Genomic DNA, 23,961 nt, shown 5'->3' with positions numbered 1-23,961 from the left:
GGGTCCCTGGCTCCAGAGCACAAACTCTCCTGCTCCTCTAGACCAAGCTGTGTGCACCCTTGTGTCTGCCTATGCCTTGTCCTGGCCAGAAATCTTTCCTTCCCTGTCCCTTCCTCTTTCCTTGACTCCTGCCCTGTAATGATCGAAAGAGCCTCACTATTTCGTATCTCATCCCAGCATAGGCATCACCTGGGAGCAAAGCGGGGATCAGGGCCCTGCCGGATGAATCAGACTCTACTTAGTAACAAGCTCTCCAAGTGATTCATCTGCTCCTTCAATTTTGAAAAGCATTGGAGATAGCTCCTACTCATCTTTCGGTGTTCAGCTCAGGGGCCGCCTCCTCCAGAGTGCCTGCCCTGATCTTCCCACCCACCACAGCTGGCTGCTGGGACAATCAAATAGTCAGGCACAGCCCCAACATGCACACCCATCACATTCACGAGCACTTCTAGTTCACAAGTCTTTCTCATTTAATGGTGGTGCACTCTGGTGGAATAAACTTAAAATTCTTCTTGGAATCTCCAAACGAGAGGCGTCATATAGCCTCCATGCAGGCTGTGAGCACGTCATACCTGAGAATCCCCACCCTCACTCCACACTCTCTTTTTACTTGCATGGTTTTCGAGCAGAAGTCTGATGTAATCTTACCCTTGATCCTCCAGATGTAAGGTAGGTTCTTTTTCCACCTCTGAATTCTTTCATTATTTTCTCTGCATCTTTGAGTTTCTGCAATTTGAATATATATTATATACCGAGGTATACATTTTAAAATATCCATCCTGCTTGGTGTTCTCTTTAGTTTCCTGAATCTGTGGTTTGGTGTCTCATTAATTTTGGAAAACTCTCAGTCATTATTACTTCAAATATTTTTTTCTGTTCCTTTCTCCCTTTCTTCATCTTTGGTATTCCCACTACATGTATGTTACACCTTTTGTAATTGTCCTGTCATTTTTAAACATGGTGCTCCTTTTTTTTTTTTTTTCAGTCTTTCTGCCCTTTGTCTTTCAGTTTGAGAATTTTCTATTCATATATCTTCAAGCTCACTGACATAGAGCTTGTTTTGTATTCCAGTCACTATAAAAGAGCACTGCTGATGTGCGGGGCAGAAGTGGGGGAGGGGAATAATTCTATATAGAGTCCAATGATTAGGTTTCAGGTTTTTAGTGAGCCTGTGTCCCTGGGCTGTGAACTTCACCTGGGAGTCTCAGTTATGATCCCATCTTATATTAGGCAAGACAGGAACGCTAGCTGAGATGAGACTGGGATGTTTTCTTTTCCCTGGGTGTCAGGATGAAGGAAGCTGAAGTACAGCATTTCCCTCCACAAAGATGAGGTGGTGCTTCTCCCCCTGTTCACCAAGGTAACGGAGGTAGTGCAGCCTGGCAGACGGCAAGCAGGGTGATGGTACGGATGTGATGCCCCCGCCCAGGATGGAATCAGAGAGCCAGCCTGGGATCCTACCTCCACCAATTCCCAGCTTTGTGATCCTGAGCAAATTAGTTACTGTCACTGCAGTTTCATTTCCTCATCTTAGAAGAAGGTAATAACAGTCATCACATAGCACACTTGTGAGACTTAAACCAAATGATGCAAGGGAAATGCCTGCAACACTGCTTAGCAGATAACAGAGTCTCAACAGATGGTAGAGGTCATTCTGAAGAGAATGCCATTTGACCTAATCAGGGTGACGAAGGCAGTTAAGAGTAGGCGAGAGGAGTGGTAGGGCTTGGGGAAAGCAGGTCAGGCAGCTGGTGGGATTTGCAGAGCTGAGGAGAACCTTCTGGGTGCATTTAGTTGCTGACAGAGTCTGGCCCAAGCCCAGGCCACAGGCACAGTCCCAGGAGACATGCTCATGAGCTGTCATCTCAGTTCAGCCGCTGACTCACCCCACAGGCGGGCACCCAGGGAGCAGGTGCTGCAGCTGTTCTGTCATTAGACCTCTGAGGCTGTAAGACCTGACCATCTTCTGGCTGATGGAGTAACTTGCCCACAGGTGGGGATGGGAAGGGTGAAGGCCCAGCCTCTCTCTCTTGTGTGTCTGGGATGAGAGGGTCAGTATCCTCACCTTGGTCTAGACTTTGTTGTTTAAAAGGTAAGCTGGGGGGCAGCAGGCTCAACATCACCTGGGCGCATGTTACAGATGCAAACCTCTGGTCCAGTCCCAAACTTGCTGAGTCTTAATATGCATTTGGCAAGCTCTCCAGGTGATTCCTTTGTATGTAAAAGTCTGGGAAGCACTGGCTATAGCATCTTTCTGGTTCACATGCACGTTAAAGCTGGAGAAGTGTTGGCCTAGGGGTCTTCATGGATTCCAAGCAGAAGTCAGAATACCAATAACCAGCATGAATTTCTGATTGTAATATCAGCAGCTGAAGGATCAAGGTGTTTGGAACCCAGGAATCACAATCAGACTTTTTCAGGCCACAAATGGATTGATAAAACAACGGCGGTCTCTCTGATAAGGTGACATTTCAGCTGAGCATGGAAGTAAGTGAAGACGTGCCCATAGGAGTATCTGGGGATTGAGTAGCAAGTGCAAAGGTCCTGGGGCTGGAACACACTCCGTGTGTCCGTGTGTGTGAAAAATGGCAAGGAGTTCAGTGTGCCTGATGCAGATTAAGTGAAGAAGCCAGGAATAGGAGGCGATGAGGAAAGATTGTGTTGACTCTGTAGTTCGTGGTAAGGCCTTAGGATATTGTCATGAGTGAAATGGGAAGCTGTTGGAGGGTTTAGAGTGAAGGGGTCATATTATCTGACTTTTGTTTTAACAGGACTCTCTCAAGCTGAATCTAATGTGCTGAGAATAGACTGAAGAGGGCACAGCAGGGCAGTCTGGTCAAAGGTGCCTGCAGGAATCGAAAACGGATGGTAGTGAAAGAGGTGAAGAGATGAGCTTTGAGCCTGGTCCTGTTTAAAGCAGAGCTGACAGGACTTGCTGGGGATGGGTGCATGCTGTGGGGGAAAGAGAAGCTCCTGGGTTGGCTCTGTGCACCTCTGTGAGTCAGCTTTCCTGGAAGGTGCTTTGCGTTTTCCCTTCAGTGTCTATGGCAGGCATGGGCAGAAAAGTCTTTGTTTCTGGGGAGGCTTTTTTATTTGTTTGTTTTTTTGGTGATGGAGTTTCACTCTTGTCACCCAGGTTGGAGTGCAGTGGCCCGATCTCAGCTCACTGCAACCTCTGCCTCCCGGGTTCAAGCGATTCTCATGCCTCAGGCTTCCAAGTAGCTGAGATTAAAGGCACCCACCACCACTTCCAGCTAATTTTTGTACTTTTTAGTAGAGATGGGGTTTCGCCATGTTGGCCAGGCTGGTCTTGAACTCCCGACCTCAGGTGGTCCACTCACCTCAGACTCCCAAAGTGCTGGGATGACAGGCGTGAACAACCATGCCCAGCCCAGGCAGAAGAGCCTTAAACATGGCCAGTAGCACACGCACTTTCATCTCTGTTTCTTCCCACCCCCCCTAAAATGTCAGTAAAAGCATGAAAACAGGAAACCTACAGGATGAAGAGCCCAGGACTGGGGATTAAAGAAGATGAATGACAATGTAAGTTATGTCTGAAGAGGAAAGCAACACAGCCATAGGTGGGAGGTGACTTAGCTGAGGGAAGAAAGCTGACTGCCAAGTGTCTCAGTCAGAGGTGCAAGCAGAAGACCTTGAGGATCCACCCAAGAGCTCAGGAATCAGACTCCAGGCCCTCTGAAAGGTCAGGGTGAGATGGGGCTGGCAAGAGCTGGGTTATCAAATGCTGTCTAAGGGTTTTTAGGTCTGCTGCTCAGGCAGACACTAGCTCCTTGATCCCAGGAGAGACTCGAGGGTGATCCTCTGGGAAATCGAGACAGCTGACACTCCAATGCAGGGTGAGATGGGGGTATGAATTCTGCACACTGAATGGTGGACTTCCAGCCCCTTCTCCATCTCTGCTCCAGGGCAGCTATAGCCAAACCTATAACCAGCAAGCAGGAAAACAGATGACCTCTGAGGACAACATCACCCAGAGGACAGGCTCCAGATGCCAACAATGCGGGCTCCTCTGAACATGTACTTTGCCTCTCACTGCAGAGGCAAATCCTGCCCCAGCACACCAGTTTCTGATCAATATTTTAGTGCCTCACTCTTAACTATGAATAGATAGCCAAGGATCACCAGACAGGAAGTCCTCTAAAACACACAAACATAAACTAAAGACAAGAGAGAAAGGATTTCAGAGAAAACAGGCAATTCAGGGAGCAGAGGGAAATTTTCTGGACAAACCCACAATTAAAATCTTCCAGGACTTAAGAGGAACTGTATACTTGTGATTCAAGATCAAGCTCCTAGGAGAAACATTCATAGCTCCAAGATTGGGGGCAGGAAAGAGGACAGAGCTGAAACAAAATTCTACAGGAGGATTAAAAGATAACACTGAGAAATTTTGCAAAAAAATATACCGCAAAAGGCCAAAGAGTCAACAATAGGAGAGGAAAGATGAAAAGATAAGAGAATAAGCCCTGAAGGCTGAACTCCTGACAAACTGGAATTCCAAAAGAGAGAAGAGGAAAAAATATACAGAGAATAAGTTATTTTTTAAAATGCAAGAAAATTCCCGAGAGCTAAGTGGTATAAATCTCCTGATGGATGCTCAGGCCAAGGCAAATCATCATGGACTATCACTGCAGCAGAGATAAAGAGAAGGCGTTAGAAGCTTCCAGAGGCCACTTAGCAAATGTCAGCAATCAGGAGGCCCTTAGAATTCTCAACAGCAACACAGGGAGCTAGAAGACAATGGCCTTCAAAATTCTGGAAGGGCAATGAATTTCTAATATGGAATTCTTGGTTTATAAAACTACTGATCAATTATGAAAACAAAATACAGGCATTTTCATGCACTCAAGATCTCAAGAAACTTTTCTTGTCTGCGCCCTTTCTCAGGCAGTTACTGGGCACATGCTCATCCAAAATAAGAGAGAGAACCAAGAAAGAGGAGTCTCAGCAGGGAAATCAATGAAGCAGAGCAGGACAGAAGGGATTGTCAGGTTGCCAGTCATGCAGGGGACCCAGGGAGCTATTGGTCCAGGTGGGAGCTGAGAGACCAGGGTTTCCCGGAGGGATTCCTCTAGGAAAAACATGAACTGAACTTTTTTTTTTTATATATATACAGGCTGTGCGGAAAATAGAATTCAGAAAGGGTTTTACAAGTAAATCATGACTGTTGAAAATTAGCCAGAGGTGCATCGGGGAAAATCCAAAGTAATTATAAGCTTGAAAACATACACATGTACGAGACAGAAATGCAATCTTACTTCTTGATGTGGCTCAGTGGAAAATATTTACATAATCATAGTACTGACTTCACTAAAGACCCAGATAAACAACACTGGGAAGATGAAGAAAGAGAAGCGAATGTCTGTTGGGGCAACAGGGTGGTAATTTGGGGGAGTATTAAAGAGCTATATTGGCTTCCTGTTGCTTCTGTAACTCATTACCGAACATTCAGTGGCTTAAGATAACACAAGTGAGGCTTTGCAGTTCTGGAGTTCAGGAGTCTGAAATGAGTCTTCCCTGCACTAAAATCAAGGCGTCCTCCCTTCCGGAAGCTCTGAGGAGAATCTCCCCTTTCCAGCTTCCAGAGGCCGCCACATTCCTCAGTTTTGGCCTCTTCCTCTGTCTTCACGGTGAATGGTTCCAACCTCTGCTTCCATGGTGACCTCTTTTTTTTCTGACTCCACTGTCATCCGTCCCTTTCATATGGACCCTTATGATGATATTGGACCAGGCTGGATAATCCCTCCCTTTCATATGGATCCTTATGATGATATTGGACCAGGCTGGATAATCCCTCCCTTTCTTATGGATCCTTATGATGATATTGGACCAGGCTGGATAATCCCTCCCTTTCATATGGACCCTTATGATGCTATTGGACCAGGTTGGATAATCCAGGACAATCTCCCCGTCTCAAGACGCTTACTTGAATCACACCTGCAAAGTCCCTTCTGCCATGGAAAGTGACATGTTCACAGGATCCTGCGTTCCCGAGATTAGGATGTGGACATCTTTAGGGGGGAAAAGCTGTGGTTTTGCAGACCCCAAAGGTTAATGTGCTCAATGGAGAATCAGGATTTAGTCCTATGAGCATGTTATTAACAAGAGTAGAGGTAAATTCCCAAAAGCATCACTAAGTGCACTGGTGGTCGCAGTCTCATGGCTATGAGCAGGGTGGGGTAGGCAGAGCCAGGGGCTAGTTGTTTCCATTATAAGCCTTGTGATATTTTAGACCATGTGTATCTAATGCTGTGATAAAGAGTAAAATGTCCAGTCAGGTGCAGTGGCTCAAGCCTGTAATCCCAGCACTTTGGGAACCCAGGGCGGGAGAACCACTTGTGTACAGGAGTTCCTGGCCAGCCTTGGCAACATAGTGAGACCCTGTCTCCACGAAAAATAAAATATGAGCTAGGCATGGTGGTGTGCCTATAGTCCCACCTACTTGTGGGGCTACCGTAGGAGGATCACTTGAGCCCAGGTGGTTGAGACTGCAGTGAACCATGATCGTGCCACTGCACTCAGCCTGGGTGACAGTTAAGACCCTGTCTCAAAAGCAAACAAACAAAAAAGAGTAAAATGCTATCGTTAGGCCCAGCTCATACCTAATCAATCAAAACGTAACTTAAGTTCTGGAGATCTAGTGTCCCTCATGGTGACTGCAATGAACTGTACACTTGAAATTTGCTAAGAGGTCAGATCTTGAGTGTTCTCATCACATACTAAAAAGGTAACTATGAGGTGATGGATATGTTAATTAGCATAGTTGTGTATACGTATTTCAAATCATCAAGTAGTACACCTTAAATGCATACCTTTTAATTTGTCAATTCTGCCTGAATGAAGCCAAAAAATCTAGGTAGGAGATCTGAGCTCCGTATTTTTGTAGACTTAGTCTAGGCTCCACTAGGCTGTTGGATGCAGAGCCAGGCAGGAACCGCTGTCACCCCTCGTGACTACTCCTGGGGTTTATCTCTGACATGTCTCCCAAGCAGGATGCAAGCAGATAGGTTGCAGGGCCTGTGCCTGGGACTTCTGGCTGCCTCTTGCCCACATCTGTTTCTTACATTTTCAAGGCACACAGAAGGATGTGTGAATGCACAGGAAGTCTCAAAGGGGAGGATTTCAGAGGTTCCACCCCTTGTTCTTCACAGACACGAGGTTTCCAAGTGCCTGCTTTCTCACTGGGGTTGGTCCACATGAAAACCTTTTCACTGGCTTGCAAACAAAAGTAGAAAAATAAAGGAATGTATAGCAAGTTTTCATACTTCAAATGAATTTAATTGAGAAACTGCCTTTTATTCTAAGATAACTTTCTTTATTACCCTTTTTTTTCTGTTAAAACTATCCTTTTATAAAATGATAGCAAAAATGAGTGTTACCTATTTTTTCAAATTGCTTATTTGGCAAAGTGGAAGGTTGTAAAGGCCAGTATGCTTGATCCTTAAATTTTCATTGTTGTTGAAATTGTATAGGGCTTTGAAATTTATAGTCTGGAAACCTCTGAAAGGAGCTGGTTTCTCTGCCCTGCCAGGGTCCTGCCTCTCATCACATGCGGTTATGTGCCCAGGACAGGTCACTGGTCAATTTCCTTTCTCTGGTTTGGACGATGACTTTTTCTTGTGGTCTTTGTGCAATACCTATGTGGTGAATAACATAGTGAGTGACTGGGCGACTTCCAGAAGCTTGGGGTGTGTGCTAGATGAGAAATCATCTTTGAATGACATTTAAGAATCCCCTTTTCATTTATCTTGGCATATAAGTAAGCCTGAACTGGGAATCTATCCAAATTTGCATTTCAAAAAGGGCTCTTGCACTGTGGAGGTTCACAGAAGTTCAGTAATGAATTTCTGAACTAATGACCTACAAATGGTTGTAGTTCATCATGGTTTTGTAGACATCATGGTTGTGATCCTTAAACTGGGCTCAATTAAACTTGTCCTGTGAGTGGCATGCAGAGGGACCGTATCCCACAGTCAAGGCTGCACTGGGAAGGGGCCCTGCACAGCCCTGGGGAGCTGGAGAAAGTTCCCTCATTCTGAGAGGGGCTGGGGTGCCTGAGGCTATTCCAGATCAGGCTGGAGGAGTAGGTAATGCTTTCCAATGCAACGCTTTAAAAGTCCCCCTTTTTCTTTTTTTAAGTAGAGACAGGCATGGTGGCTGGCGCCTGTAGTCTCAGCTACTCGGGAGGCTGAGCCAGGAGAATGGCGTGAACCCGGGAGGCGGGGCTTACAGTGAGCCGAGATCGTGCCACTGCACTCCAGCCTGGGTGACAGAGCGAGACTCTTAGACTCCGTCTCAAAAGAAAGAAAGAAAGAAAGAAGTCCCATTGTTTTTCACTAAGTAGAGGGCAGGGATGATGGCACTATGCTGAAGGAGGTGTCTTCACAGCCAGGTGGATTTTATTTCATGTGAGCCTGGCTGACCAGGACTAGGATGACCTTAGAACAATGGCCCTTCCTAACAGTTTATAGGTAAATTGTGTTTATACAATTTCATACAATTTATAGTTTTAATATTTGCTATAGTCTGAATGTGTCCCCCAGAATTCATGTATTGGAAGCTTAATCCCCAGTGTAACACTGTTCGGGGGGAATTGGGCCTTTTGGGAGGTGTTTAGGTCATGAGGATGGAGTCTGTATAAAACTTGGTATAATCATGAACAAAATTAAAAGGGAAAAATACTTTCTATAAATGTGATGTGCAGCTAGTTACTCTCCACAATCCATTAAACATCATTAAATACAAATATTTTAAAATCAAAATAGAAAATTTGCAGAGTAGGAAAAACCACTGTCTAATAAAATGTGAATAATGCAAAAATTAAGTGTCACTCATTATATTTAACAAAGTTAAAAAACATTTGATACATTTTGGCAAAGTTACTCTGAAGTGGGCATTCTTGTCTTGCTGGTGAAAGAGTTAATTGATACAAGCACTCTGGAAATTTTTTGCTAAAATCTATCAAGAATCTTAAAATGTTCATGCCCTTTGATGTACTTTAGTATGGGAATTCCAATGATAAAAACACATCCCAAGAATCAAATCAGTGTTTGAACCAAATATACCACACAAAAATACTTATTACAGAATTAAATGTGACAGCAAAAACCTGGAAACATCACCACAAAATCCATGAACAGGAAAATGATTCAATGAATTCAGACATTGATTTGGGATGATGACACTTGACTGTGGAGACCAGGGGATAAGCCTTAAGTGGAGGGAACCATGTAATTAGACGTGGATTACTGTCAGTTAGGTTTTTGTTTGGAAGGTGGAATAGAGGGTGCTTCTTACATTGTTAAAAATACATACATATGTATGAAATGCACCTACCATGCACAGATCAATACTGAGATTGTTCCATGAATTGAGGAGTAGAGTTTGCCCAAGTCTGAAAATAGAGACTCAAACAAAGATAGATATAGATATAGACATTAATATAGGCCGGGCGCGGTGGCTCAAGCCTGTAATCCCAGCACTTTGGGAGGCCGAGACGGGCGGATCACGAGGTCAGGAGATCGAGACCATCCTGGCTAACACGGTGAAACCCCGTCTCTACTAAAAAAAATACAAAAAATTAGCCGGGCGAGATGGCGGGCGCCTGTAGTCCCAGCTACTCGGGAGGCTGAGGCAGGAGAATGGCGTAAACCCGGGAGGCGGAGCTTGCAGTGAGCTGAGATCCGGCCACTGCACTCCAGCCTGGGCGACAGAGCGAGACTCTGTCTCAAAAAAAAAAAAAAAAAAAAAAGACATTAATATAAACATATAGCTGTAGTGATAGATATATAAATACACTCATATGTATGTGTTTTTATATACACATATATTTTTATATAGCATTTAAAATGAAAAGTTTTAAAATACTCTTTACAATAGTACCCCAAAACATGAAATACTTAGAGATAAATTTAACAAAAGGTATGTAATACCTCTATAATAAAAACTGTAAGATGTTGTGGAGAAATAAAAGACTTAAATAAATATAAACATATACAATGTTTATGGATTTGGAGACAATTTTCTTATGATATCAGTTATCTCCAAATGTATGTATAGATGCAATGCAATCCCAATCCAAATCCCAGATGGTTTTTAAAAATAGAAATAAATGAGCAGATTCTAAAATTTATGTGAAAATTCAAAGCACACAGAATGGCAAAAATAATCGGTTTGGCTGTGTCCCCACCCAAATCTCACCTTGAATTGTAATAATCAGCATGTGTCAAAGGCAGAGCCAGGTGGAAATAACTGAACCATGGGGGTGATTTCCCCATACTATTCTCATGGTAGTGAATAAGTCTCATGAGATCTGATGGTTTTATAAAGGGGAGTTCTGAACACTCTCTCTTGCCTTGCACAATGTTTGTGAGGCCTCCCCAGCCATGTGGAACTGTGAGTCAATTAAACTTCTTTCCTTTATAAATTGCCCAGTCTTTTTTTTTTTTTTTTTTTTTTGAGGCGGAGTCTCGCTCTGTCACCCAAGCTGGAGTGCACTGGCCAGATCTCAGCTCACTGCAAGCTCCGCCTCCCGGGTTCACGCCATTCTCCTGCCTCAGCCTCCCGAGTAGCTGGGACTACAGGCGCCCGCCACCTCGCCCGGCTAGTTTTTTGTATTTTTTAGTAGAGACGGGGTTTCACCGTGTTAGCCAGGATGGTCTCGATCTCCTGACCTTGTGATCCGCCCGCCTCGGCCTCCCAAAGTGCTGGGATTACAGGCTTGAGCCACCGCGCCCGGCCTATAAATTGCCCAGTCTTGTGTATGTCTTTATTAGCAGAATGAGAACAGACTAATACAGTACTGTACTGCTGAAAGAACAGACAAGAAAAGATCAAGGGAGCAAAATAGAAATTCTATAAATAAGTTCCCAACTGTATGGTCAAATGGTATTTTCAACAAAGCAATTCAATGAGAAAAAAAGAAAATTTCCAAAAACAGATGCAGAAGTAAGTGGATATCCATATGAGGAGAGGGAAGAACCTCAATCCCTACCTCATACCATACAAAAAATTTATTCCAAGGTGGACCATAGGCCTTATCATAATACTAAACCTGTAAAACCTCTAGAAGAAAACTTTAAAAACATATTTATGAATTTGGGGGTGGACACATTTGTTAGTAGAGTCACAGAAAAAAATTTTCTGAAATTCACCAAAATTTGGAATTGGAATTCAACAAAATTGGAATTGGAATTTGTATTAGTCCATTTTCACAGTGCTATAAAGATACTACCTGAGACTGGGTAAGTTATAAAGGAAAAGGGTTTAATTGACTCACAGTTCTGCATGGCTGGAGAAACCTCACAAAGGTGAAGGGGAAGCAAGGCACATCTTACATGGTGGCAGGAGAGAAAGAGAGAGAAGGAGGTAGCACCAGATTCTTATCAAACAACCAGCTCTTGTGAGAACTCACTATCACAGGAACAGCATGGTGGAAACTGGTCCCGTGATCCAATCACGTCCCACCAGTTCCTTTCCTCAACATATGGGGATTACAATTCAGATTACAATTCAAGATGAGATTTGGATGAGAACCCACAGCCAAACCATATGAGAATTCACCAAAATTAAAAACTTCTGCCCATCAAAAGACGTTATTAAGAAATGAAATAGGCAAGCCACAGACTGGGAGAAAACATCCATTCTTATGATTTTTTGACTTTATAATGGCTTTATTGGAGTATTAAATGCATTTTCAACTTACGATAGTTTCGACTTACAACGGGTTTATCAGGATGTATCTCCATTGCAAGTCAGGGAGCACCTGCATATATTTGTAAAAACTGCTACAATTTAATAATAAAAAGACAACCCTAATTAAAATTAGGTAAAAGACTAAAAAGAGACTTTACCAAATAAGATATGTGACCAATAAGCACATGAACATCATTAGTCATCAGGGAAATACATATTAAAACCGAGATAGACTTCAGCCTTCTAGCATGACTAAAATGAAAAAGATTGACCATTCCAAGTATAGCAGAGGAAGTTGAATTACTAGAACTCTTATATATTACTGGTGAGCATGTAAAATGATATAACCATTTTGAAAAATAGTTTGGAAGTATTGTACAATTTTAAACATATATCTATCCTATGACTCACAGTTCAGTTCCTAGAGAAATGAAAACACATGCCCACAAAAATCCTTGCACAAAAATGTTCATAGCAGCTTTATTCATACTAGTCCAAAACAGAAATGTCCCAAGTGTTCATGAACTTGTGAACCAATAAAAAAATTGCAGTGTATCCATACATGACTCAACAACAGATAGGACAAAGCACTGAAACACAGCGACAGGCATGAATATCAAAAGCATTATTCCGAGTGGGAGAAGCAGACACAAAAGTACAAAGTGTAAGGTAACATTTCTGACCTTCTCAAGGAAAACTAATTCATGCGGATAGAAATGAGAATAGAAGTTGTTTCTGGAATGGTGGGAATTGATCAGGAAGTGGCACAGAAGGAATTTTCTAAAATGATCGAAAACATCTATATGTTGATAGTGGTGTGAGTTACATAGCTGTATGCATTTGTCAAAACTGATTGATATGGTCTGGATCTGTGTCCCTGCCCAAGTCTCATGTCGAATTGTAATCCCCAGTGTTGGAGTGGGGGCCTGGTGGGAGGTGACTGGATCATGGGAGCAGTTTCTTCCTTTGATGCTCTTCTTGTGATAGAGTTCTCACGTGATCTGGTTGTTTAAAAGTGTTCAACACCTCTCTGTCTCTATTCCTTGTGCTCCAGCCATGTAAGATGCATCTGCTGCCTCTTTGCCTTTGACATGATTGTAAGTTTCCTGAGGCCTCCCCAGAGGCTGTCATGCCTTCTGTACAGCCTGCAGAACCAGGAGCCAATTAAACCTCTTTTCTTTACAAATTACCCAGTCTCAGGTACTTCTTTACAGCAGTGTAAGAATGAACTAATACACTGGTCAAACTGAATTCTTACAATCTGTTCATTTTACTGCATGTAAATTAAACCTCACTTTTTTAAAAAAGGAAAGACCTTGCCATTATGGAGTTTGAAAAACTATTATGTAGTCATTGAAAAACAGATTTTTGAAACTTTTCTAGTAACATATTAATAGTAACAGTGTTACTTATTAAGAAGCTATATGATTATATATGACATAATCTTACTTCTAAGAAAAATATTGTATGTGGGCTTTAAAATATCGGGAAGAAATACAGGAAAATGTGATCAGTAATTGTATTAGTATGCTTGGGCTGCCATAAGTAAATACTATAGACTGAGTGGCTTAAACAACAGACATTTATTTCTCACAGTTTTGGAGGCTGGAAGTCCAAGATCAAGGTCCCAGCCTATTGAGTTCCTGATGAGGGCTTTCTTCCCAGCTTACAGACAGCTGCTCTGTCCTCATGTGTCCTTGCTGTGTCCTCACGTGACACAGAGTGAGAGAGAGAGAGCGCGATTGTATATATACAATATAATTATTAAATTGTCTTTTTATGAGGACACCAATCCTATTGGTTCAGAGCCCTACTCTCATGGCCTCAGTTACCTTAATTATCTCCATAAAGACCCCACCTCCAAATGCAGTCCCATCGGTGGTTGGAAATTTCAACATATGAATTTTGAGGGAACACTATGTAGTCCATTGCAATAATGATAATGATCTCTGGTTGGTGAGATTATAAGTAATTTTAATTTTCTTCTTTATTTTTTCCATGTTTTTTTATTTTCCAAGAATGAGAGTGTATCATTTTTATCATCAAAAATAAACAATGAAAATTTTCTCTTCTAGAAAATACTATTTTACAGCACTTATCCTGCTCTCACTGAAATGGCTTTAGTTTTCTGTTGCTGCTAAAACCAAGAACAGTTTACTGCCTAAAAGTTTTGTAGGTCAGAAGTCTGGGTCAGCTCAACTGCTTTCTCTGCTTTGGGTTCTGTAAGCCTGAAACCAAGATGTCAACCAGCTGGGTTCTTATTGAGAGGCTCTGCGAAAAATCAGCAGCCAGGTTCATTGATGCTGCTAGTTTAGTTCCCATGGTTGTGGGGCTGAGGTCCCTGTTTCCTTGCTGGCTGTCAGCTGGGAGGAGCCATCAGACACCCTAGAGATTTCCCTCTGGTCCTCACACGTGGCCCCTGCATCTCAGGGCCAGTGAGTGTGCATGCCATCCTTCTCGGGATCAGACTCCCACTGACTTCTCTTCCTGCTGCATCTCTCTTCTGCTCCCAGCCTCAGAGAGCTCCCTACTGTGAAGGACTCATGAAATTAATTTGGCCCACCCAGAGAATCCAGGACAATCTCACTATTATAAAGTCCCTAAATTTAATTACATCTGCAAAGTCTCTCTGACCGTGTAATACAGCATATTCAGAGGCCTTAGAGATTTGGGCATAGATATATTTGGGGGGGCCCTTATTTTGCTGATCACACACATTGTGTGTGAAATTAGAAATAAAGCACGTTGGTTGCACAACCAAGCACAAGGCTGTGCCCCCTGGGAGGTTCTCAGTTCCTTGACTGGAGTACGGCTCTTGAATGAGCAAGACTGTTGTAGTCATCGCCTTTCGATAATGAGGGCAGCATTGTGCCAACGCCTTGACAGAGTGATTCAAAAGTGGGTAATCTCTGTGGAGATATGATTTTCACGTTACTGTCTGGTCAGACACCTTCACTTTATGGAAACCACCAACATTCTCATTTGTACTTTAATATTTCCATTGGGCACCTCTATCAGCAAACTGCTCAAATCTATTCCCTTGGAAAGCTGTTCCATACATGCTAAGTGAGTCTATCTTTTCAATACGTTTAAAAAATAAGTGCTAGAGATGGTGCACAGAGTTAAGGAAAAAATGATGCTAGAAATAGGTGACTTTGAGGAGGGTTTATACACCAAGGGGCTGTTCACAAAGGTTTGGGCATAGGAAACTGCAAAGTAGAAAGTAAGGTGCGGTACATGCAATAATGGCCCCTAAGAGGTCCACCTCCTGCTCCCCAGAACCTGTGAACATGCTGCCTTACTCGGCAAAAGAGACTTTGCAGGGTGGCTGAGGATCTGGAGATGGGCAGACTGTCATGGATCACCCATGTAATCACAGGGTTCCTTGAAAGAGGGAAGCAGGATCCTCACAGAGATGAATGATGATGAGAGCGGATGGTGGGCAGAGAGAGAGTTGAAGATGCCACACTGCTGGCTCTCAGGATGGTGGACGGGGCTGTCAGCCTGGGAATGAAGGCTGACTGTAGGAGCTCCAGAAGGCACTAGCTCTTGACATTAACCCAGTGGGACTATTTCTGGACTGTTGTCCTCTAGAAATGTAAGATAATAAATATATGTTGTTTTAAGTGAATGGGTATGTGGAAATTTCTTACAGCAGACACAGGTACTGAATACAGGCAGTAAACTGGGGCTCCCTGCAGTTCAGCTTCAGCACCTTCTAAGCCTCGAGGGACAAGGGAAGGGACTAGTTAGAGGAACCATACGGAGAGCCATGGAGAGCCAGACTTTGAGAGGAGCATAGCCTCAGGCTCACAGACACAGCCAGCTCAAGGCCAGCTGGTCAAAAGGGAGGCAGGAGAGCATGGTGGCTCCCGTCTGTAATCTTAGCACTTTAGGAGGCTGAGGCAGGCAGATCACTTGAGGTCAGGAGTTCAAGACCAGCCTGGCCAACACGGTGAAATCCCGTCTCTACTAAAAATATAAAAATAAAAAAATTAGCCAGGCGTGGTGGCACGTGCCCATAGTTCAGCAGCTTGGGAGGCTGAGGCCGGAGAAATTGCTTGAACCCAGGAGGCGGAGGTTGCAGTGAGCCAAGATCATGCCATGGCACTCCAGCCTGAGTGATAGGGTGAGACCCTGTCTCAAAAAAAAAACAAAAAAAAAAAAAACAGGGATCGGGGGAGGCAGGAGAGTGAACCTCCAGTCTCCTTCTGGAAATCCCCATGGGATGAACCCATGGGGTAGGAATCTGTTTGTGGTCAACACCCCACAGGTCAGCAGCACCCCACAGAGTGGAGAAGGACAGAGAGTAGACATAAAGGCTGAACTGACCACACTGTACACCATGGAGTCATGAGACGTGAGAAGAGGGGTGCCCCTTGTGTTGAGTCAGAGGCAGATACATGTCTCTGGACCATAACTCTCAAGATCATGCCTTATTACAGTGGTTCCCCAGCTTTTTTGAGCATTAGAATCATGAGTGGAACTTGGAGAAAATATAGATGTCCAGGGCTCACCCAAGAGCAATGGAATCAGAGGCTCCCAGGGAGGGCTGCAGAGGTGTGTTGACTATTACATTGACTTCCTAGCTGCTCTTTCTATAGTTCTTTTCCTGGCATAGCAACTCCATATCTTTACATTATATCTTGAGACTCAATGCTTTACTTCACCACAAAAAATGTCCTTGAATCTGAGTCAAACAGATGAATCATTTGTCTATAATTCACAAGAACGTTGCATCATACAAACTTTAGAATGGACTCTTGTGAAACGATTTGCAAGCGTAATATCTTCAGGTCCACAATAAATTAGAGGGGCCTTAACTTTAAACTATGCTTACACATTATTCAGCTTTTATTGGTACCTTCCCAAAACTGAGGTGGTTTACATTTGGCCTTTAAGAATATAGAATTGTCTTAACCAAAAACGTGATATTCCCACATGGGCTAACTTGGCAAAGCAGTGGCGTTTCTTTGACTGTCCACGGCTGTATTTAGAGTTTGATTTGACTCATGTTGTCTATTTTCTCATGAGCTTCTATATTTTAAGAATGTTGCAGTTCTCTTTGAAAAGTTTGAACTGAAGTGACCCATTCATTGTGTGATCATATAATTTATTGTCATAACTGAAGCAATTTTAAGAGTGAAAGGGAGCTATGAATAATAAGCTGGGCACAGCATGATACACTGGCCCCAGCCAGGCCCATCCAGGGCACTCGGGGATGTGTGTTCACCTTTGCTGTTCATGACCCGAGGTAGGAGACAGGGACCAAGGCCAAGGGCTGCTGCACACTCACCGCATGCAGGCCAAGGTCTGGCTTCATACAAAGCATGCTCAAGTCTTTGGTAAAAGGTCCACTCTGGCCGTATGCAGACATGAATTGGAGGAAGTAAAAGTGAAGTGGGGGCCTAGTAAGGGAGGTGGTTACCCAAGGAACAGAGCGCGTGGGAAGAGGGAATGGTGGCTTGCAGGATGGTGGTAGTTGAGATGGACAGAAGAGAGTAGAGGGGCTTTGCAGGGAGGAATTATGAGTACCTGATGGATGGATGTAGAGGAGTCAGGAGGGATTTCCAGATGTCTGGGCCAAGCAACCAGGGGAGCAGGGAGCTGCTGACCCACACAGGGAATTCTGGAGGCCAAGCATACCCTCCATGGTGGCTTCTCTAAGGGGGACCTTCAGCCTACGGTTCCTCACACTCCTCCGAGACAGGTGGTATCCTGAGGACAAGACTCGCCTGTGGCAGATATGAGTGTTTCTGAGGATCATTGGGAAGACACCCTGCATACATTGCATGCTGGTTCTCAGGGTCCTGTCCTTCCTGCCTGATGTTGGGCTGCAGAACCCCAGTCGCATGGCGCAGCTCACGCAGACCCAGGCTGTCTGTGCTCTTGTGTCTTTGCCTGCGCTGTACTGTCCGCCGGAAATGCTCCTGTCCCTTCAACTTCCCCAGATCCTGCCCTATATTTATCAAAGGATTCTTGCTGTTCCACATCTCATCCTGCTGTAGGCAGCACCTGGGAGCAACCCAGGGTCTCAGCTCCTGCTGCAAGACCTGATGAATCCAAACCTGCTTAGTGAAAGATCTCCAAGTGATTCATCTACCCCTACATGTCTGAAAAGCACTGGAGGTAGCTCCTACTAATCTGTCAGTGTTCAGCTCAGGGACCACCTCCTCCAGAGAGCCTGCCTTGATGTACCCACCCTCCCCAGCCGGCTGCAGAGACGTTGGGGGGCACAGCCTCAGCAATGAGCCCTGGCCATCTTAGTAGGCACCTCTAGCTCTAGTTTCTCCACGTCCCAAGACAGTTGTTCCTCCCTGGGCTCAGATGACACCACATCCTCCTCCCTTCAGGCCCAGAGGTGAGACTCTCTTTTCCGTAGTGCTAGGCCCTGGGAGCCTCACTATCTCTTGTCCAAGCCTTTATCTCTGCTCAGGAAACTGTCATAGGAAACTGTGACAGCCCAGGAAATTGTACTGCATCACAGTCTCTTCATGAACTGTTTCTTGTTGAAATCTTGTCTGATACATCAGGCAACTCTCCTTTACTGTGAAGATAATTTAGTTGTCTTTTCTGTATGTACAGATTGTGTACATACAAATGTTTTCCTTTATTTATATAAATATTAAAAAAACACTTTGTATCTCTCTTAATTCTACATTTTCTTCAGATACTGACATAACAACTGAAAGCCCCTTCCCTCAACATTGGGGGTGTTGTGTGTGCATGTGTGTGTGTGTGTGTGTTTGTGTGTAACAGAGAATGGGTTTGTCATCAATGGAAGTCTTTTTGTTGATTATATAGTTTAGAATTGTTTAAACAACCTTGTCTTAAAACATCAATGGTTAAGAAAAATACAAAACAAGAAACAGTTATAAAATATCGACTCCCCCAGATTAATCAATAAATTTAGAACTAAACTAATACAAATATTAGGTAGTTTGGGCCGGGCGCGGTGGCTCAAGCCTGTAATCCCAGCACTTTGGGAGGCCGAGACGGGCGGATCGCGAGGTCAGGAGATCGAGACCATCCTGGCTAACACGGTGAAACCCCGTCTCTACTAAAAATACAAAAACTAGCTGGGCGAGATGGCAGGCGCCTGTAGTCCCAGCTACTCGGGAGGCTGAGGCAGGAGAATGGCGTAAACCCGGGAGGCGGAGCTTGCAGTGAGCTGAGATCCGGCCACTGCACTCCAGTCCGGGCAACAGAGCGAGACTCCGCCTCAAAAAAAAAAAAAAAAATATATATATTAGGTAGTTTGAATGGCATGTTGTTCTTAAGTTTTTTTACGTTGTTTTTAAAAACAATTAAAATTATTCAGGTAAATATTGTCGCTTGTATAGATGTACAATAACAGCTTATGGCATTCAGAAATGAACTTTATTGTTTTAAATGTCTCCTCCCATCTCAAACTTAAAAGGAGAGTTAAAAAAAAACACAATACTCATACCATGTAATCTAAAGGGTCCAGTGATGAGGAATTATATTTACAAGAATTAGATTGATAAGTCTATATTTTAAAATACTAACATAAAATTATAATGCTATACCAAACTTCAAGAAATGAAAATTGTGACATCCCAAGTCACAATAGCTAAACTAAAAATAGATAAATCAAGCTCACTTTAAAGAGATGGCACAGGCTGCTGTGTCCCGCTGTGATCCTGTGCATTCAGGGCCCTGCTGTTAGGAGAGTTGAGTGAAACCTGGTCCCTGAGCCTCACAGCACCTCCCTCCTCCTTGCTGGGGACCTGATACTTCTGGTCCCTGACCCAGGGGACCCCTGGTTACTTCTGGGCCTCTGTGGGCTATTCCTGGAGAAGGAGGAGCAAAGGATCCCCTAGGGAAAGCCTGGAACTTGTACTCCACGTCAGCCAGGATCAGCCTACTGCAATCATCTTCTTTTCTTAGCTCCTGGAGCTTCCCTCAGTGGACAGAACTGCCCTTCAGCTTTCCCGAGCTCTTTCCTCACAGATGAGAATCTCCTTCTGATAGAAAGAAGTGGTTCTCTCCAATTCTTTGCCGATGTCTTTGGCTATCTCCTTGTAGAGGCTTCAAATCCGCTGTGTGTGTTCACGTTTCTACACACGCTGGGACGTTTCTTCATCTCTAAGCTGTGTGTTTCCTCCTCAGATGATCTTCTCTGAAATTGCACTGTATGTTCTTGATGTGATTCAGGCAGAATTTGAAGCTCCATCTGCACGTTCTGGATCTCACCTGTGAGCCAGGATTTTTTTTTTTTTTGAGATGGAGTCTTGCTCTGTCGCCAGGTTGGAGTGCAGTGGCACCATCTCGGCTCACTACAGCCTCCACTTCCTGGGTTCAAGAGGTTCTTCTGCCTCAGCCTCCTGAGTAGCTGGGATTACAGGTGCATGCCACCATACCCAGCTAATTTTTTGTATTTTTAGTAGAGATGGGTTTCATCATGTTGCCCAGGCTGGCCTTGAACTCCTGACCTCTGGTAATGAGTCCACGTCTGCCTCCCAAAGTGCTGGGATTATAGGCGTGAGCCACCACACCTGGCCCAACTGGGGATTTTCAAATTGCAAAGATGCTTTCTCAGTTTGGAGGCATTTGATTTTTCCTGTGAGCTCTCATTCATTGCATTTTCTTCCGACAATTGGCTATTTCTTGTTTTTTTCTTGACTTTCACAGGACAGATTTAAGTCACCATCACCCAGCAAACTCTTCTGACTTATAGTTGGGCAGGCGGGGGCTGGGGGAGATGGTCTTCATTTTCTGCTTTTCTGTTTAGCTCTGGTTTCTAGTTCTCGTCACTGTGGTCCCTAGGGAAATCTCGCAACCACACGGTGTCCAAGTTTTCAGCTAGAGGTTTTAATTGGTTCATGGTATCTTTCATGACCTGTCTTATTTGCGCATTCAAAAGTTCCAGCTTTTCTTTCACCTCCTTTTTCTGTACTCTTTGCTTCCATCTTGTACTTTCTTGGTTGAGCACTTCTGGACTTTCTGCAAAATGAGTGTTTTCATTCAAACCACCTGTTATTTTTTTCTGAAGTTTTTCTTCATCCTCCTTTGATCCTTTTAAGATGTGTCCTACATCAGTCACTTGGGAACATTTAGGAGGCTTGTTTTTCCATGCTTTTTCCCTCCTGTGTTCAGGAGGGAAGACCTTCTCAGATTTGCATTAATGGTTGACAAGCAGAGGGATTATAACGTTCAAGGTCTGGCCTCCATCGAGGGTGACTTGAAGGCTTCCTGAGCCTGTGTCTTGACTCCCATCCTTCTACATGTTCTGGCTGCCTTCTACATGGACCTCCTGATGGAAACAGTGTTTGGCTCAGTTCTTTTCCTGTGTTATAAAGTGTGTCATCTCTTGATGATTAAGATCACCGCAGCAGCACAAACCAGGACCTCCCAGGGGTGCCCAGGGACCCCCAGGGCTTCTCTCAAGCCATCACCAGCAGGGCAGCCCCCACCAGCTCCAGAGCGGCTGGAGAGGCATTTTGAGGAGTAGCAGCCCCTCTGTGGCTCTGCCTCTGCTTGCCAGTGGCCTAAGGGCCACAGTTGACCAGTCAGAACCCTGCAGAGTGTTCTGTCTCTAATGTAAACAAGTGCCTGGCAACCAGGACCATCAGCTGGGTTGGGGGAGGGGAGCCAGCCAAGTTCTAGAAACCGTGTCCCTGACTTCGCTCTGCTCACTGCACAAATAATAATATACTAATGAAAAAAAAAATGAAAGAGAACACAAACAAATGGAAAGACATCCTATGCTCATGGATTGAAAGAATTAATATAATCAAAATGACCACACTGCCCAAATCAATCTACCCATTCAATGAAATCCCTATCAAAATGCCAACACCATTTTTTCCCACAGAAATAGAAAAAACAGTGTAAAAGAATCTGAATGGCCAAAGCAATTCTGAGAAAAAAGAAAAAAGCTGAAGGCATCACACTGTCTGACTTTAAAATATATTACAAAGCTATAGTAACCCAAATAGTTTGGTACTAGCATAAAAATAGACACAGAGTCTAATGCAATAGACAACCCAAAAATAAATCCACATACTTGCAGCCAATTGATTTTCCACAAAAGCATGAAGAGCATACAATGGGAAAAGGACACCCTCTTCAATAAATGATGCTGGGAAAAGTAGATACTCACATATAGATGCATGAAACTGAACCCTATCTCTTACCATGTACACAAATCAAGCCAAGGTGAATTAAAAACTTGAGCATAAGACCTGAAACCATAAACTGGTAGAAGAAAACATAGCAAAAACACTTCAGGACATTGAGCTAGGCAAAAAAATTTATGGCTAAGACCTCAAAAACACAGGCAACAAAAACAAAAACAGACAAATGAGACTATATTAAACTGATATGCTTCTGCACAGCAAAGGAAACATTCTACAAAGGGAAGAGATGCCCTTTTGAATGGGAGATAATATCTGCAAACTGTTCATTTGGACAAAGAACTAATATCCAGAATATACAAAAACCTCAAAGTCAGCAGTAAAAACAACAACAAATAATAATTGTATTAAAAAGTGGGCAAAACATGAATAGACATTTATCAAAAAAAGATATACAATGGCTAACAGATATATGAAAAAAGAAGCTCAACATCACTAATCATGAGAGAAATGCAAATCAAAATGCAGGGTAAAGGGGACACACGGTTGATGGGAGTGAAAATTAGCGCAGCCACTTTGAAAAACAGGATGAAGATTTCTCAAAGAAGTAAAAATAGAACTACTATGTAAGTTACTTAGTGTTAAGGCATATATGGGCTGTATTGTGTGCCCTCAAATTGATATGTTGAAATCCTAACCCCCAGAACCTCTGAATGACACTGTCTTTGCAGGTAGGTTATTTACAGAGGTAATCGAGTTAAAATGCGATAATCAGAGCTGGCCCTAATGCAATATGACTGGTATCCTTATAAAAAGGGGGAATTTGGACACAGAGATGGGCAAGTGACATGAAGAGACACAGGGAAAAGATGATCATCTACCAGCCAAGGGGAAAGAGGGCTGGAGCCGACTCTCTCCTCACTGCCCTCAAAAGGAACCAACCTTATGGACACTATGATCTTGGATTTCTAGCCCCCCAACTAAAACAAAGTTTGTGACACTTTGTTATAGTAGGTAGTCCTGGGGAATTGATACAGGAGACAGGGCATGGGAGGTGATGACCACCAGGAGGAACAGAGACAGACAAGGTGAAGCAAACAAAAGGAATGGTGTATGTGTGTGTGCGCGCATGTGTGCGTGCACATATGCACATGTGTGTCAGTGTATGAGTGTGCATGTGTGTGTGCATGTGAATACATGTGTGCACACACGCACATGTGTGTATGTATGTATGTCTATGCGTGCCTCTGAATGTATGACTGCACACATGTACGTGCAAGTGGGTTGTGTGTGTGTATGTGTGTTCTTGGGATCCTGAACTATCTTAATCCCAACTGCAGGGCCGATTTACAGAGACACTTAAGCGCATGTGACCCCGGCCGCCATCACAGTGTTGGGTAAGGTGATGCCCTGTGGCTTCTTGTTGTGATGCAATTGCTGACATGCAGCAACCAGGAGCAACTGGTTATTTTGGCTCCAGCCACAGACATAGTTGAAGTGCTGGGCTCCAAGCTTCTCACTCTAGGTAGCCTCCTGTGCCATTGCTTCTTTCCTCCTGGGCCGCTTCACTAGGAAATGGCTTCCAGAAAGTGTGGACAGCCTGGCTTCCAGTGATCTGCAGATTCCCAGAGGCTGACATTGAACCATGGTTGGAATTTGCTCTGGGGTCCATGCATAGCTTGAGAAGACAGAAGCCCCAAGGTATGCAAATTTGACCCAAAATACAAGTCTGATTGCTGAGGACCTGAGAATTAGAAATGAGATGCTAATTCCTTAGGACAAGCTTCATCCAGAGGGTGGGAAGGCGAGGAGCACCTGCAGCACTGTTGACAACTACTAGGGTCGCGCGGAAGCCAAAGGAGGGTACCCTCTGAGGGAACGTCTGGCCACTCAGCTGAGCTCCAGCCCTCTGAGCCCTCCCCTGTTCCCAAGCCACAGTCTGTGTCTCAGGCACAAGGGATCAGGGACCATGGATGAGTCAGGATAAGCCTCTGCAGTTTCTCTTTAGGGGGTTCACCTCTCCGAACCTCAGTTTCCACATCTGTAAAATGGGCATAGTAAAACCAATCTCTCAGGGTCACAGGGAGGTGTAAATGAGATGACAGATGAAAGTGAGCTTTGAAAATGGTGCCGTATTTCCCAATTA

The 23,961-nt window shown here is 44.0% G+C and overlaps 1 long non-coding RNA gene across 1 annotated transcript; it reads right to left on the bottom strand.

Annotated features, from left to right (window-relative positions):
- Positions 1 to 7,405: 7,405 nt before the first annotated feature.
- On the bottom strand, positions 7,406 to 19,953 carry LOC117095783. Its single transcript, XR_004442178.1, has 3 exons — positions 19,340 to 19,953; positions 9,358 to 9,428; positions 7,406 to 7,658 (listed from the first exon to the last, which is right to left on the bottom strand). It is a non-coding gene; the product is annotated as an uncharacterized LOC117095783 (long non-coding RNA).
- Positions 19,954 to 23,961: the final 4,008 nt, after the last annotated feature.

Source organism: Trachypithecus francoisi, unplaced genomic scaffold, assembly GCF_009764315.1.
Source record: "Trachypithecus francoisi isolate TF-2019V2 unplaced genomic scaffold, Tfra_2.0 Lachesis_group14, whole genome shotgun sequence".
Taxonomy (NCBI): domain Eukaryota; kingdom Metazoa; phylum Chordata; class Mammalia; order Primates; family Cercopithecidae; genus Trachypithecus; species Trachypithecus francoisi.
The sequence above is the reverse complement of the archived record's forward strand: the minus strand, read 5'-3'. Positions and strand labels throughout refer to the sequence as shown.